Raw genomic sequence first — 16,548 nt, 5'->3', positions numbered from 1 at the left:
CAAGGCCAACTGCCTTTCAAGGTGAAGAGGAGCTACTAAAGCTATCTGTCCTAAACTATACTGTTGAATCTTGTTTGTTGAGGGCATGAAGGCACAGGACTTCATCTTCACAGTGAGGTCTGGGGGCATTTTCCATGTCCTGAGGTTCAGCACAATGGAAGCAATACTGGTACCACTGGTACTGGCCACAGCTACCATTTTCCGAGCCCTTCCTATGTGCCAGAATTGTCTATTGATCTTCTCACACATCATCTCAATCTTCACAATAACATTGATAGCAAAATGAGAAGTCTGAGGTTCAGAGAAGTTAAGCCACCTGCCCACTGTCACGCAGCCAATAAGTGGCTGCGCTTGGGTCTGAAAAATACCAAGAAGTGCTCCCTACTCTCCACTGGTGAAACGTTTGAGCTGCCATTTGTGAAAGACTGCTCAGGAGCCTGAGGAATCATTCTCCATTAAACCCCAACCTCCCTGTTGACACAAAACTGTGTTCCCAGCTGCCTACAAATAGTCAGAGCTTTCCAGCTGGGTCGGACTGTCCACAGGAAAAAAGACGCCAAGCACAAGAGCTGGAAGATGGAGGGGAAGAAGGTGACAAGCCTGCACCTCAGTGGGTTTCTTTTCATCAGGAGACACATTTGCTTTCAAACTGACACCATCTGACTGTCCCTTCCCTGGGGACTCTACTAAGGCTTGGGCAAACAGGACGAGTTACAACCTGCCTCTGGGATAGATGTGCCAGAGGAACAGAACAATCACTGCCTTTCTGAGACACCAATAAAAATAAAATTTTAATAGTTTCAAACCAAACTGAAACTGGTCTATTGTCAACAAATGTCTGTGCACACAGCCCAAAGCCCCTGCACACCTTGTACCCACCCGCAGCAACTGCCCCAAAGAGACAAAGAGCAAAGAACACACAGATGTCCAGTGGTTGGCACCAAAATCTCTTTCCTGGATGCCATTCTTTTTTTCATTCCCCACTTCTATCCTCTGCTTTCTGAATCGGTGACCTTGCAGCGTTGAGAGCACTTCCTGCTTCCTTGTATCTGGTTCTTTCTTCACATGTCCTTTAATTTTTCCCCTAAATCTGACATGGAAAAAGATTCATTTTTTAAAAATGTGAGACAAGAGCTAAAATCTCTACTGTGTATTATGATGAATAACTCCAACTTTAAAATGGACTTCACAGGTGGTGCTAGTGGATAAATATCCGCCTGCCAATGCAGGAGATGCAAGAGATGCAGGTTCAATCCCCCGGGTTGGGAAGATCCCCTGGAAGAGAAAATGGCACCCCACTCCAGTATTCTTACCTGGAAAATCCCATGGGCAGAGGAGCCTGGCAGACTATATACAGTCCATGGGTTTGCAAAGAGTCAGACATGACTGAGCACAAAGCATATAAAATGGTCCTTAAGATCTTTGCAAAAATTTGGGGCCACAGAACACCTGACACGCTACAAAGTCAATGGACACAGTCCACCTAGCCTCTTACCCACTGCAGCTCACACAGTGACATGGGAGCTGCACAGCAGCTCTGAGACAGCCCAGAACGCTTCTCATCAATAGATGCCTAAGAAGCTGGATAAAATACAGGTGCCCAGGAAAAGGTCAGTTTTCATTCCAATCCCAAAGACAATACCAATGAATTCTCAAATTACTGTACAATTGCACTCATTTCACAATTGTTATCAAAATTATGTTCAAAACCCTTAAAGCTAGGCTTCAGCAGTATTTGAACTGAGAAATTCTAGATGTTCAAGCGGGATTTAGAAAAGGCAGAGAACCAGAGATCAAATTGCCCCCATCCGTTGGATCATAAAAAAAATCAAGAGAATTCCAGAAAAACATCTACTTCTGCTTCATTGATTATGCTAAAGCTTTTGACTGTGTGGATCACAACAAACTGTGGAAAATTCTTACAGAAATGGAAGTACCAGACCATATTACCTGTCTCCTGAAAAGTCTGTATGCAGGTTAAGAAGCAACAGTTAGAACCGGACATGGAACAACAGATTGGTTCAAAATTGGGAAAGGAGTACGTCAAGGCTTGTTTAACCTGTCACCCTGCTTGTTTAACTTCTGTGCAGAGTACAGGCTGGATGAAGCACAAACTGGAATCAAGATTGCCAGGAGAAATATCAATAACCTCAGATATGCAGATGACACCACCCTTATGGCAGAAAACAAAGAGGAACTAAAGAGCCTCTTGATGAAGGTGAAAGTGGAGAGTGAAAAAGCTGGCTTGAAACTCAACATTCAAAAAACGAAGATCTGGCATCCACCCCCATCACTTCATAGCAAATTGATGGGGAAAAAGTGGAAACAGTGACAGACTCTATTTCGGGGGGCTCCAAAATCACTATGGATGTGATTGCAGCCACGAAATTAAAGGACGCCTGCTCCTTGCTATGACACACCTAGATGGTGTATTAAAAAACAGAGACATCATCTTGCCAACAAAGGTCCACGTGGTCAAAGCTATGGTTTTTCCAATAGTCACTCACATACAGTTGTGAGAGTTGGACAATAAAGAAGGCTGAGCACCGAAGAATTGATGCTTTCAAAATGTGGTGCTAGAGAAAACTGTTGCAAGCCCCTTGAGACAGCAAGATTAAACCAGTCAGTCCTAAAGGAAATCAACTCTGAATATTCAATGGAAAGACTGATGTTGAAGCTAAAGCTCCAATACTTTGGTCACCTGATGTGAAGACTCTTTGGAAAAGGCCCTGATACTGAGAAAGATTGAGGACAAGAGGAGAAGAGGGCAACAGAGAATGAGATGGTTGGATGGCATCACTGACTCAATGGAAATAAATTTGAGCAAGCTCAAGGAGATAATGAAGGACAGGGAAGTTTGGCGTGCTACAGTCCATGGTGTCGAAAAGGTTTGGGCAGGACTGAGTGACTGAACAATAGCACCTCGGTGTGAGAAAGCATGATCAGTAAGTCAGTGGTAGGGCCCAGGCATCTGCCTGTTTAAATGTATCTAAGTTGATTCTTTTTTTTTTTCATTCAGTAAGTCGTTGGTTGATTCTGATTTAGGTGGTCCTCTGTCTACACTTAAAACACTGATATGGATGTATGGCAGAAACCAATGTTGTAAAGTAATTATCCTCCAATTAAAAATAAAACGAAATAACACTGATGTTCCGTGTCTGGATTGTTCCCTTGTAACTTGGAAGAACTCAGAAGCTTTAATAATAGCTTATATGGACTGAGTTCTTTCTGTGGGCCAACGCAGTGGGCCCTATCTCGTTTAATCTTCAAACAACCACACAAGATAGACACTATAATGGTCTCATTTTTCTCAATGATAAAATTGCTGTTTTGAGAGATGAAATAACTTGCCCGTGGTCACACAACCTATAAATCAAGACAGAGTCCTCAAATTCTGTTTATCTGATGCCACAGTCAGACCTTCTATTAGTCTCAGCATGCATTCCATGCATTAGACGTGGAGGAATAATCTATTTGGAATTTGATCTTTGCCCTAAAAGTTGCATGTGTATCTGGACACGAATATTTGTAGCCAGTTCCTCATACCACAGAGACATTTAATAAGGTTACAAATATAAGTTCAAATGAATGAATAATTTTGTTATTCAGAACCCTTGAAAGTGAAAATGAAGTCACTCAGCTGTGTCCGACCCTTTGCGACCCCATGGACTATAGCCTACCAGGTTCCTCCGTCCATGAGATTTTCCAGGCAAGAATACTGGAGTGGGTTGCCATTTCCTACTGCAGGAGATCTTCCCAACCCAGGGGTTGAACCCGAGTCTCCCACATTGTAGGCAGATGCTTTACCGTCTGAGCCACCAGGAAAGTCCATTCAGAACCATTAGGAACATTAATAAAGCAAAATATTGATTAAGTGCTTATCATGTGCAAGACTGATTACATGCCTTCAAAATTCAGTCAAAAATTTAAAAGAGAGACGTAGAGAATGGACTAGTGGGCACAGAGAGGCAGAAGCATTGACATGTATACACTCTGATGTGTAAAACAGATAGCTAGTTGGAAACCGCTATGTAACACAGGGAGCCCAGTTTGGCACTCTGTAATGATCTAGAGGTGCAGAATCGTGGTGAAGGCTTAAGAGGGAAGGGCATATAAATATGATAATTGATTTGCACTGATGTACATCAGAGACCTCCACAACATTGTAAAGCAATTATCCTCTAATAAAAATTTTTAATTAAATTTAAAAACACACAAGAAATAAGGATGTGATTTTTAAAATTTAAAACTGGGAGGATGGGCATGGACTGATTTTCAAATTTTTAGGAAATTTATATTAGGGTCAAACCTTAAAGCCTGAGAGAGATGAGATAAAGTTTAAAGTAGTAAACATTTGGAAACCATTACCTCGATCAATGGCCCAGAGCAGTGACATTTGTCAGCTGGCCTAAGACTGCAAGTAGACATCAGAGAGCAAGGTACAATTAAAGATAACTGGAATGATGGAGCCAGGCAGAGCTGAGGAGAGGGGCCATGCAGTGCCTCTTTTCAGTAGAAAATGGTTTTTAAAGTGATTATTCATTCTAGAAAGATGAAGGTTAAATAAATTAGAATCAAAGCCAATGAAAACTCTGACTATTATAGATTAAAATAAACATGGACTTACAACGATTTCTAAATCCTCAAACCCTCTGTGATGCCTGCACAACGTTGGCATGGCTGCTCAAGAAAATTAACCTTCACACTTCCTCGCTTCTTCATATGGATGAAGAATACAGATGCCCTGCTGAAGAAACAAGAGTTGGTCAGGGGCAGGGTATCACAAAGCCCTAAAGACTAGAGTTTAGTGCAGCAAGACAGGGGTGCAGGGTATTCAGGGCTAGGCGGCTCTGTGCTTTAAAAGGCAGGGAACATAACCCATTTCTTACTCCCGGTAGGCCTCTGGGCAAGATGTAGGAGCTGGAAGATGAACAAATCTGAGAGGAGATAGGTTCGCACAATAATAAAGTTCTAAACTCATTGAGGGCAGGAATCTGTGTCCATTCAGAAAACAGTTTCTCTTGCTTAATATGGATAGAGAACGTGCACTTGGTCCCTGGAAAATATGTGTATGTGAGAGAGAGAGAGAGACATCTGTTTATTTACACCTGGGTGATCAGGAGCAAAGAGAAAACATTCGCCTTTAGCCTGTCAGGACTAGACCTGTCAAAGCCCACAGAGATCTGTCCTAGCGAAGCCCACATCTCTCCCATGCTGTGTAACTCGAGGTTGAATAAGCCAGATTTTGAGAAGAGCTCTTCTGGGCGTTACTCAATTACTAGGATTGCCCTATAACTGAAAGAGATAAATTTGTACGTGGATGACACCTTCCCTAAAGGTGGATAGGGTAACAATTTCACTGCGGTTGTGCAAAAAATGTGTGTTCTCTGAAAAGACTGTTCATCAGAGGACAGGGGATTTAGCATTAGAACAGGGGCAAATCCTCAAGTGGACTCCGTGTGAGAGATTTAACTTTGAGGTGCTTTTGTTTCTTTTTCAAATGCCAAGCACAGTCCCATTCAGCATTAGGTCTGAATCTTTCATTTCCCATGTTATAATTCCTATTGATTAACCTCAATGGTTCAGGAAAGTCTGGTTCCCCGTAGAGGTTTGGGTGGAAGTACAGAGAATAAAGTAAAGAGAATTTAAATGGAGGCCTGCCTAATTCACCTTTATCTGGTGAGACCTGTGCAGAGCTGGCCACATCTAAGCAGGGGCTTGTGGTCTAGGGTGAATGAGAAATGAACTGCTGCCCATGAATGTCAACCATGGCAGAGGCAAGAAACCTGGGGAAAGGACATCAATTAGAAGCAGCAGTTCCAAGATCCAGCTAGAGGATGACAGTGCTTGAGAATGAAAGTGTAGGTCACTCAGACAAGGGGTAACTTTAGGACAAATTAAAGAACACCTTTATGCAGTGGGTAATAAACTTAAAAATAAAAATGACCCCTACACGTTGAACATATAAATAGTTTGAGGAAGGGTTGAGATTAATTTGGCTGATAATATTTTAGGGCTGGAAAGGATTCCAGATATCATCTATTTCAGGAGCTCTGAACCCTGTGGCTGCATATTACAGTCACCAAGGAGGTTTTGAAAAACACTGATATCCAAGCCCTGGACAAATGAATCATAATCTCTGGGGTGGAATTTGGGCATTAGGAATTTTTTCAACTCTGTATTTTCAAAGTACAAGAAGTTGCAAAAATAATACTAAATACTTGGAGTCCTATACACCCTTCACCTAGCTTCTCTCAATGGTGACTGACATCTTTTTATTACAGTACAATAGCAAAATCAGGAAGGTGATATTAATACAATGCTGTTAACTAAACTACAAATCTTATGCCGCTTTCACCCTTTATACATGTGTGCATTTATGTGTCATGGTGTATGGGTATCTATGAAGTAAGCATTCAGATGTTCTCGGGACTCCTCCCAAGAAGATACTAATGCAGAGTCAGTGTTGAGAACCAGTGGTTTTGTCCAATCAACCCTCATTCCACAGGCGAGGAAACTGAGTCCAGAGCAGCAAAGTTACTTGTCCCAGGACAGGACTGTCTTCTGGCAGAGAAGTTCTTTATTGCACAAAAAGCCATTACAGGTCAACAAGGAGCTACTGAGGAAGAGACGACTTGGGGGGCAGGAGCGGTCGGGGAGCAAGAGGCAGAAGGGACATGGGCCTAATTGTTTAGTTCCCCTTAAAGGACAAATAGAAAATCCAGCCTTTGGTAGCCCTTCAAAACTCCTAAGGTTATTGAAAAGCACTTTCTAAGTTTCATAAAAAGCACAGATCCTGGCCAACAGTAAACATCTCCCACTCTGGTTGATACTATCAGAGAATTCTGACCCAGAAGGAATCTGGGCCTGACATTATGTGAACACTTATTTCCTTTGAACTTCTCTCTGTGTGGCTCCTTGCTTCATGTTGCAAAAAGACTTTCGGTGGCTGGGACATGCAATCAGACTTGTTCAGATGACCTCCTGCCATGCTCTGTCTGGGTAACCTTCCTCGCGTCTCCACTGAGGCACTGAACCAGGCGGTGGGAACACCCACCTACTCTCTGTGGGGCTCTGGGTCTCTATTTCATGTACATTTGGGCCTGAGGAAGCCACAGGAATGTTTCTTCTTTCTGCGGTAGCCTGCTCCTACACCGCAAGCCTCCAACTGCTCCAACAGCCCAGCGAGGGGAGGGCATAGAGAGTGGCCCCATCAAGTGAGAGGGCTCCAGCCTGAGCATCTCCCTAGCCTGAGTAAACCACTCTGTCTGCCACCCTCGACCTGAAACAGAAAGACACAGCAAGGACATCCTTCTAACCTTTCACTGGAGTCCAGGCCCAGGGCAGTGCAGTGGGTTGAGGACCTGCAGAAGGGTGTGGCAGGTGAGAGCCGTGGGGCTCCTGATCCCAATCTCCTCCCTCCAGCGCAGCACACATCGGCTGCAGCCAGTCTGAGCTGGGTCTGAGGAGCCAGGCTCGTCTGAGCCACTTGTTTCTGCCACGGGCTTAGCAAGCAGAGCTAGACTCAGATGGTGGCAGAGGGGGTGGGGAGTGTCCTCCCTGTGGCCTCTCTAAAGGTCTCCTCCACAAGTTTTTAAGCTCTCACTCACCGAGCTTTGTAAATACGAAAATGAAAAGGCTGAGGTTTTCTGTGTTCCCAGTGTTTTGCAGGAAGGATCAAAGCTACAATGGGCTTGGTTGTCCTTCCCTGAGGCTTCCTCTCCATGAGATGGGAATGGCTGGAGGAGGAACTCCCCCAATCTACCCCCTCCATCCTATTCCGTCCCTGTTCCAAGAGGGGCTGGGGGCGGGGGGGTGTGCAGGGATGCTGGCTGATTGCCTGGAGGAGGCCACCTGGGCAGGACAGAACTGAGCCTGCTGATCTGGGTAGCCATGCGGAGCGTGAGCCTCCGTGTTCCCTCCCACCTGTGCAAGGGAAGAAAGGAGATTGCCATCTGTCTTCTTCCTGCAGGAGGAGGAGGGGAGTGGGAATCCCGTTTCCCAGACCCCACTCCATACAGCCCAGACTTACGACCTCTGGAGTAGACCGACCTAGGCTTGATTCCTGCTTCTACCGACTATTTGCTCTGAGATATTGGACAAGTGCCTTGACCCCTCTGGGCTTCAGTGACCCAAGCACACAAACCAATGGAGTAAAACCTACTTGTTCAGAAAAACTCTTCAAAATTGGTTTTGTCCTGGGAACAACTTGTGGAATGCTTTTTTTTTTTTTGAGTTGATCAAAAGGAGCTCATATTTGTCACCAGGACAATGTGAGAAATATAGTCAATAACCCTGCAATAACTTTGTATGGTGACTAGACTTCCTGTAGTGATCATCGTGTAACGTACAGAAATATAGACTCACTGTTTGTACACCTGGGACTGGCAGCATAATAAGTCAATTATACTTCAATTAAAAATTTTAAAAAAGGCTCAGGAAGTCCGGTCACATTGCATGACCAGAGCATCCAAGATCTTTGCAAATGCCCTAAGACACTGAGACAAGAGGCCATCCATTCTCTTGGAGAGAATGGGGATTGTGAGAGCTTTGTCATTGTTGCCAGGGTCTGAGAAGAGTTTTATCCATTCCTTTGGGAAAGACTTTTCTAACTATCTGGTTTTTCTGTTCTCTCTCTTCTTTAGGGGAAAATCATGGTCTTGCTGACTTCAGCTGGTCATTGTGCAGATGGAGCTCCCCAGTTATTTTGTGCCTGCTAGGCTACCTACCTGCCACTAGCTCATTTGGTCCCCCAAACCAGCCACTAAGTTAGTATCCCATTTTCGAAGAAGGCAATAGCACCCCACTCCAGTACTCCTGCCTGGAAAATCCCATGGACAGAGGAGCCTGGAAGGCTGCAGTCCATGGGGTCGCTAAGAGTCGGACACGACTGAGCAACTTCACTTTCACTTTTCACTTTCATGCATTGGAGAAGGAAATGGCAATCCACTCCAGTGTTCTTGCCTGGAGAATCCCAGGGACGGCGGAGCCTGGTGGGCTGCCATCTATGGGGTCACACAGAGTCAGACACGACTGAAGTGACTTAGCAGCAGCGGTATCCCATTTTATAGATGAGAAAACTAAAGTTCAGAAAGTTTGAGTCAAATACCAGGTCAGTAAGTTAGAGGAACATAATTCAAACCTAAATCTGTCTAAGCCCATAGTCTATGACCCCCTTGCCCTAGGAAAGGCCTTAGAACAGAGTTCTGGAACAGAGTTCTCCTGAGGTTCATACCACTAACCCACTCTTCATCCATGGACACAGCATCAGCAGAATGAAAGCATCTCTGACTGACAAAAATAAAAGGCTGAAATGAAAAGCTGTGGTTAAAACTTGATGCAGAACAGAAAGGGAACAAAGAGAATTTGGTCAGCTATTGTCATGGTTCTCTGCGAGGAAACTGCTCCAGTAGAGCTCTGTTTCAAATGATACCATGGAATTACTTTTAATGTCTTAAAGAAAAATCAAAAGGCCTCTTTAAGAAACGTCCTTAGGAGGAGCTTGGAGTTGCTGGACTGTCCTTTATTTTTTAAAAATGCTTACTGTGCAACTTCTCTATATAAAATGCTGTACCCAGTGCTCTTCAGGTAGAAGGATGACTAAGATAGTCCCTGCCAATAAAACCTCACAATTTTATATGAAATTCTCTTCTACAAAATAAACCAGAAGAGATGCAAAAGTTGAGGTCCCATGCCACCCCTAAAAATAATAGGATTACAAATAACGCACTATAGACCCCCAGTAGAAAGTACTCAGTAAGTGGTAATTATCCTTATTCTTTTCTCTAATAGTGTGCGCAGCTGGCTAAAATGAGCCACTTTCAAGGACTTCTTCCTGTCGAGTGACTCAGAAGTTGTTAGAAAGAGAGCAGGTGATGTTCAGTGAATGAGGTACTTGAGGTATGCCCAGGTATTTGGATTCAGGTAAACTCCACTGTTTAACAGAAATGTTTTTAAATGGTTAGTTTTTATGAGCTAGTCAGGGTTATCAGTTACATCAGAAGTGGCTTAATATTTTTTAAATAATAAAATGTTGTGCTCCTTTGGAAAACTGGGTGGACTGAATCATAAATCAACTAGCTCTGTCTTCAACTGCGTAGGTAACCCCCACAGGGCAAAGCTGTGAGCCCAGCTCACCCCGTGTGCATATGGGCCCCTGGGGGCTCCTAGAGTGGAGATTGTGCTTGGGCAGGTCTGGGGTGGGGTCTGAGACCCTGCATTTCTAGCAGGCTCCCAGCTGAGGCTGACAATTCTGGTCTTTCAAGCACACTCTGAGTAGCAAGGGACTGAGATGTTGATTCATCTGTGGCAGCTACACAAACCGTAGTAATAGTGTCTAAAAGTAAAAACAGTATACTTTTTAGGGCTAGTCTAATAGACCCAAACATATAAACATCTACAGAGGCAAACATGATGATTTATTCATCTGAGAGCTCATTATGGATTGGATTGCCTCACTCCAGGGCCTGATTCCTGAAAGCTTTCCAAACTTGATACTGTGCTTGCTTTTGGAGGTAGTACCATATAGTGGCTATGAACGTAAGCACCAACCCGAGTCACCCCAGATTTAAATCTCTAGGCACATTACTTTGGATAAACTGCTTAACTCTTCCTAAGCTTCAGTAGTTTGTGTATAAGATGGGCAAAAAAATTAACACTCACTTGCCTCCTAGGATTGCTGGAGGACTCAGTGAAAAGACACATGAAGCAGCTAACCAGATGCCTGGCAATGAGCTGTTTACCTTAGGGTTTCAACTAAGCCATCTGTGGAGACTTTCTGACTGCCACTGCTACTCACCTTCTGCATTTTGGTCTCAGTCTCCAGCCATGAAAAGCCAAGATTTCACTGTTAAAGCTGGATAATGATATATGTTTGTCTACAATAATATCTTATAAGTAGAGTTCAACAAATTCAGTTTTTATTTTGTTTGCATTATTTTTTCAGACAGGCTGGGTCAGATCTTTTTTAGTGTTCCTAGTCACTGAGAATTCTTGTTGCCAGCAGAGGGATAAAGAAATGGCAGAGAATGGGGAACTTCAGCCTTGCCTAGTCGCTGTCCAAGAGCTCGTCGGCTGCTGAAAGGGGTCTGTGCAGCGGAGACCAGCAGCTGGCAATGGAAATGGGGCTGAGGATAGGACAGGCCAGCCAAGGCAGAGGCAAGCCCCTGTCAGCTACTGAAGCTGCCCCAGAGGAGCCACAGCCCAGGAAAGCAGTCCAGGAGGGCTTGGAGAGGGAAGGAAGTACTCTGAAGTGGAGTCACAGGCCAGGAGGAACACAGACTCACTGAGAACCACCCTGACAATTGGTTCAAGAGGGTCTCTCCATATGCTGGATAGGATGCAAGTTCAAGTCGTGGTCCTTGGCCTCAGGGAGCCCCTAGTTCTGTTAAGGAGGCAAGACTGTCAGGGGTAGGAAGCAAAATCAACACATCAAAACAAGGAAGGAGAAAGGGCTGGGGAAAGAGAATAAAGAAGAAGAGGGACAGAGGTTAAAGGAAGAGGAGAAAGAGAGCAACCGATGAGAGTGAGGGGAGGAGAGGGAGAGGAGAAGACAAGGACCCTATTCCAAGACTGAAAAAGAGACAAGAGTGAGGATATTAGAACATCCCCTGTGGGATGCCTCTTGGAAAAGGGACAACCCACCGCCTAAGCCAGGAAGAAGAGGTAGACACTCAAAGAGAGACTGATGGGCTCGTCAGCTTGAGGGACTGGGAAGGGCAAAACTTGGCCACCTTTGCTTCAAGGAACACTTTGAGGAGTACTCCTGGTCCTCTGGTTCCCTTCACTTACATTCCATGAAGTGTGTGTGGGGGGAGAATGGTACCCACCTAGGGGCCAGAGGGCTGAAGCTAAGAGGTCAGCCAGCTCCCAGGTTACAGTCTCAAAACCTGCCAATCACACCACTGTGCCTCCAGTCTCGGCCTAACTCACGCAGCCATTAGCTGCCTCTTTTGCCAACCTCATCTCCTCGTGTGGAGTCGGGATTGTCTGCCCCTGTCTCTCCAAGCTGGGAGCTGAGCGAGTTCAGATCGAGCAGAGGTCTCAGAGTCACCTCCCGATAAGTGCAGTCCATCCTGCGGCTCCTCTTCCTCCCCACTCCCGCTCAGCTGCCCTGCCGTAAGCTCCTGCTGACCAGGGTAGGGCCCAGGTGGAGAAAATGGTGCTAAGGCTGCACCCACAAAAAGCACAGAATCTCCGGCTGCTGTGAATTTTTTGTTTCCTGGAGGAAAATGAAATTTATGTTTAATTCGTGGGTCTCCCGCCTAAGGGGTCATTCGACTTATTAAAACTCAGAAGATAAGCCTAAATCTACCCGAACTACCTCCACACTCTCACCAAAAGTGCCTTGAGTTCACATGACTGGGATTTCAGGGCTGTAGGTTGATCGGCCAGGTTTTTGAGAATAAAGCTGATTTCATACTGAACTGATTGGAATCAAAACCCCAGGTCAACCTGCACTATTCTTAGTGACTCCATAAAGCTGGACTTTCCCTCCCCAAAAATGTCTCTGTTAGAACCACCGTGCAGTCCATTTTAGAAATTTTTTTTGGCAATAACCATCCAGAGAATTTTTACAACCCCCGAAAATAGTCAGTCTGCCCTATCTGTTCCATGCTGCAGGTTTGGCAGCGCCTTATAATTAACCAACTTCTCATAAAATGACAGGGTTTGGGCCTGAGATTGTTCTCAAAGATACACTATGCAAACAGCCAGTTAGTGTTACCAGAGAAGAGGAATTTCATTCGGAAAAGCACAGTGATTAAGATGCCAAAGGAAGGACTAAAGGTTTCAAACTGGACCACTGGCCCAGAACTTCTTCCAGAGGATCCCGGGGAATCTGGATAAAGTTTTCAACACGAAGCTCAAGCCTGGTGCAACACCTTGTTTTCACTCTGGGTTTCTTACAGGAGTGCTTGGGCAAGTCACTAAGTGACCCGAGTTTGATTGTTCACTAACAGTGGGCTTCCCAGGTGGCTCAGCAGTAAAGAATCCACCTGCCAGTCCACAGGACACATGGGCGACGCGGGTTGGATCCCTGAGTTGGGAAGATCCCCTGGAGAAGGAGGCGATAACCCACTCCAGTATCCTTGCCTGGAGAATCCCAGGGACAGAGGAGCCTGGCAGGATACAGTCCATGGGGTCACACAGAATCTGACATGACCGAGCACACGTGCGCACACACGCACACACAAACCATCATCATAATGCTGACCTCGCAAGGCTCTTGTAAATGCCGAGGACGAGAGAGGGCAGAGGACCTCCTGACGTGAGAAGGGGACCAAAAGAAGTGGAGGAACATGCCCTGGGTCACCCGATGGCAAGCCACAGTTGAAACCCCAGTGCTCTGACACCTACAGTGCTCTCTCTCCACTGAGCCCCAGATATGACAGATGAGAAGTGGGCATTTGCCCATTATGATCACTAGAGCACCCTGTTGGGTGATGCGTTCGAGCTAAACTCTCCTCAAGACACATGTCAGCCCAATACAGACTTTGTAGGGGCAAAGTTTTATTACAGTCACACAATCTTCCTGAGCAGTCTGCTGGAGCGCAGGATTTCCACAGGCTCAAATTCCTTCTCCCATTTGAGGATTAGAAGCTGGGTCTCTACCAAGTCTGCACAAGAAAGACACAGAGGCAGCCTCATACCACATACTTGTATTAATCCCTTCTGAGCACTGTTTTAGAGCTCAGAGCTCTCAATATTCCAGAGGCAGTGATTATCATTAAAAATGATTATTAATTTTATGGAGCACCTAGCAAGATAGGTCAAGCTCCTTATAATATTTGATACTCAAAATGAAACTGAGAGTGGGTATTTTTTTTTTACCATTTCCATTTTATGGCAAAGGAAGGTGAGGCCTAAAGGGGTGAGGTGATCTGCTCCAGCTTGTACAAACAAGAAAGGTGGGCAGGATTCAAAGCTTGGTCCTCTCTACAAGAACCACACTTGTCCCAGGATGCCAGATGCCTCAGTCACACTAATGACAGCAGTCAAGGCAGCACACCCCCAATGCCAGCCCCCACATCACCAGGCCAGACTCTCAAAAATGCTAACCTTGCAGGACAGGCAGCAATGCGAATCCACACACAGCCGGAAGTAGACCTACCCTGACCGGCAACCCAGGTGGTCACTTGGTCAAGGAATGTGCCCAGCCTGATAAGAAGGCAAATGCCCAGCATCTTGTGGAGCCAAGACGCGTGTCGGGTTTCACTGCTGGGCTGTGGCACAGTAGGAGCCGTATGTGGTCTCCACCAGCCAGCACCGGCTGGCACCAATGCCCATAGCCTGCCCGGCATGGCTAGACCAGCAGTGGGCCCCAGGCAGCACTTCTCATGTCTTTCTAGGGGGCAGGGCACAGCTTCAGGGGAGCAACCAAGGAATAAGGCAGCAAACCGAGGAATAGAGATCCCCTTCAACCTCTGCCTCTCTGCACCCCACCCCTCTCTCCAGGTCAGCTCAGGTTCACTCTCCATCATCCAGACTCCAGTGCCAACTCCAGCCAATTCTACCTGGAAGTGGGTTATTTCGTGTGTCTGAGCCTCAGTGTCCCTTGGTGAGTAAAATAGGGTCCAGTTGTGTGAAGCCAGCACATAGTAAGTGCTCAATAAATGCTGGGCACCTCCTTGCTTCTATAGAGGCCTCCTTCCCTGAATTTCAACTTCTCCCATCACTAAGGTTCATTCAGCTTAGCATTTTATTAGACACTGGCTTAGCTGTTTAGCTCATGATTTTCTATTCTTGTATAAGTCTTGTCTCTCCTAGAGCTCCTTAGAGCCAAGAAATGAGGCTGATCTTTCTCTTGTCTCCCCACAGAGCACTCAGCACCATTTGGGGTCACAACAGGACCCATGACTTGTTGGTGGGTTGGAGCTCCCAAGTTGGTTAATAATACATGAAACCAAGAAGGAAACATTCTGTGAGGGAGTTTTTAAGTATCATGTGCTGTACTGTATGCGTTACCTAATGAATGTATTTCACCCTGGCAAAATGAAGCAGATGCTGGTTTTATTTCCATTTTACAGGTATAAGCCTTAGGGTGGTTAAATGAAGTACCCAGAGCCACAAGAACAGGTAGTGGGAAAAGTCAGGATTTGAATCCACAAATTCCATCCCAGAAGCTCATGCTTTTAATCACTATCTTAATTCCAGTTACTCAGCCAAGGTCTGTTCTGTAGGGTCAGATGGTCCTTCCAGCCCCCCACCCCCCACCACACATACAAAACCATGAGAAGTTAAAGAAAAAGGAAAGTGTGACAAGAAAGGATCAAAACAAGTCCTAGGGGAAGGCCCAGAGTTGCCTGGCATCTTCCTCTCTGATCCAGGATGGACACCCTGCCATGCAGACCACAGCCCCTAACCCGCTCCTGCTAAACCAACACAGGAAACAATGCGCCATAACCCAACGCAAGGAGAATCTTCCTTTTTCTTAGAAGCTTCTCCTTAAATGTTTTCCTCAACACCACAGCCTAGAGAAATCATAGGACAGAAGAGGCCAAAAAATATTCTATAAACTGAAAGAATCATCTTGCTTTTCAGAGATCATATGGCAGGAATCAAAAAAGTGCTGGCTTTCTAGAGTCAATTCCACCTGTCTGTTACACCTCAAATTAAAACCATTTGCATATTGCCTAGAGGGCTTTGAAATTTAGAAATTCATGTGCTATATCTTGAAAGTCAAAAAAAAAAAAAATCAACCAAAACCAGCCAGGACTTGTTTCCAGGAGATATAACTGAAATATACAAGAATCCACCCCAGCAGTGTGGGGTGCTCTCCCCACAGGGAGACTGTCACCACTGTCTGGGTCCCAGCCAAGTTTGGTCCCCCTTTCAGGAATCCAGCCTGGGTTTGTCCATCACTCTAAACCTAGGCTCCAAGCATGGGGCCAGCCAAAGGTGCTATGAGCCCTTCTTGATGCTTCTAGACTCAAAGAATACAAAGCAGATAGTCAGAGAAGGTGGCCCCAGAGCAGCGTTTTAAGCAGATGAGGAGTGATTCCAAGCAGAGACAACAGAGGAGCCCAGGCCCTTTGACACGTGTGAGCCCTTGTAACTGAAACAACCAGTTCAGAGATCAGTCATATTACCCCTACTTTAGAGAAGAGTCTAAGGCTTTAGACAGGTCAATTGGCTTGACCAGTGTCACAAAGGTAGTAAATGGAGTCAAGATCTGAGCCCAGACTTGCTGGCGCCAGAGCTCACCTCTGTGCCTTGGGTGGCTTCCCCTCCAAGTCTGCACGACAGCTTGCAGATGGGAGCGTAAATGTTACCTGCACATACCACAGCCAGCAGTTCAATCATTTCATCCTGAGTCTCAGGTCAAACGGACCGATAACTGGGGTGGAAGGTCAGGTGAGGTGGCCTTAGGGATCACCATCTGACCAGTTCTACATTCTACCAATGAACACGGTGTCTGGCAGCAGAGACCAGGCTGGGCGCATACCAAGGCCACAGCCCCGGACAAAGGGCAGGCTCCCAAAGGGCCCTGAAGCCACCTGGCCCCTCTCTCCCTGCTGGCTGCAGGGCCCTGGGCTTTACAAACCACCT

The 16,548-nt window shown here is 45.8% G+C and overlaps 1 long non-coding RNA gene across 1 annotated transcript; it reads right to left on the bottom strand.

The window, feature by feature from the left end:
* Positions 1-816: 816 nt before the first annotated feature.
* On the bottom strand, positions 817-16,339 carry LOC113905131. Its single transcript, XR_003514603.1, has 4 exons — positions 16,204-16,339; positions 4,628-4,747; positions 4,369-4,544; positions 817-1,090 (listed from the first exon to the last, which is right to left on the bottom strand). It is a non-coding gene; the product is annotated as an uncharacterized LOC113905131 (long non-coding RNA).
* Between the last annotated feature and the right edge of the window lie 209 nt (positions 16,340-16,548).

The sequence above is a fragment of the Bos indicus x Bos taurus genome, chromosome 15 (assembly GCF_003369695.1).
Source record: "Bos indicus x Bos taurus breed Angus x Brahman F1 hybrid chromosome 15, Bos_hybrid_MaternalHap_v2.0, whole genome shotgun sequence".
NCBI lineage: Eukaryota > Metazoa > Chordata > Mammalia > Artiodactyla > Bovidae > Bos > Bos indicus x Bos taurus.
The sequence above is the reverse complement of the archived record's forward strand: the minus strand, read 5'-3'. Positions and strand labels throughout refer to the sequence as shown.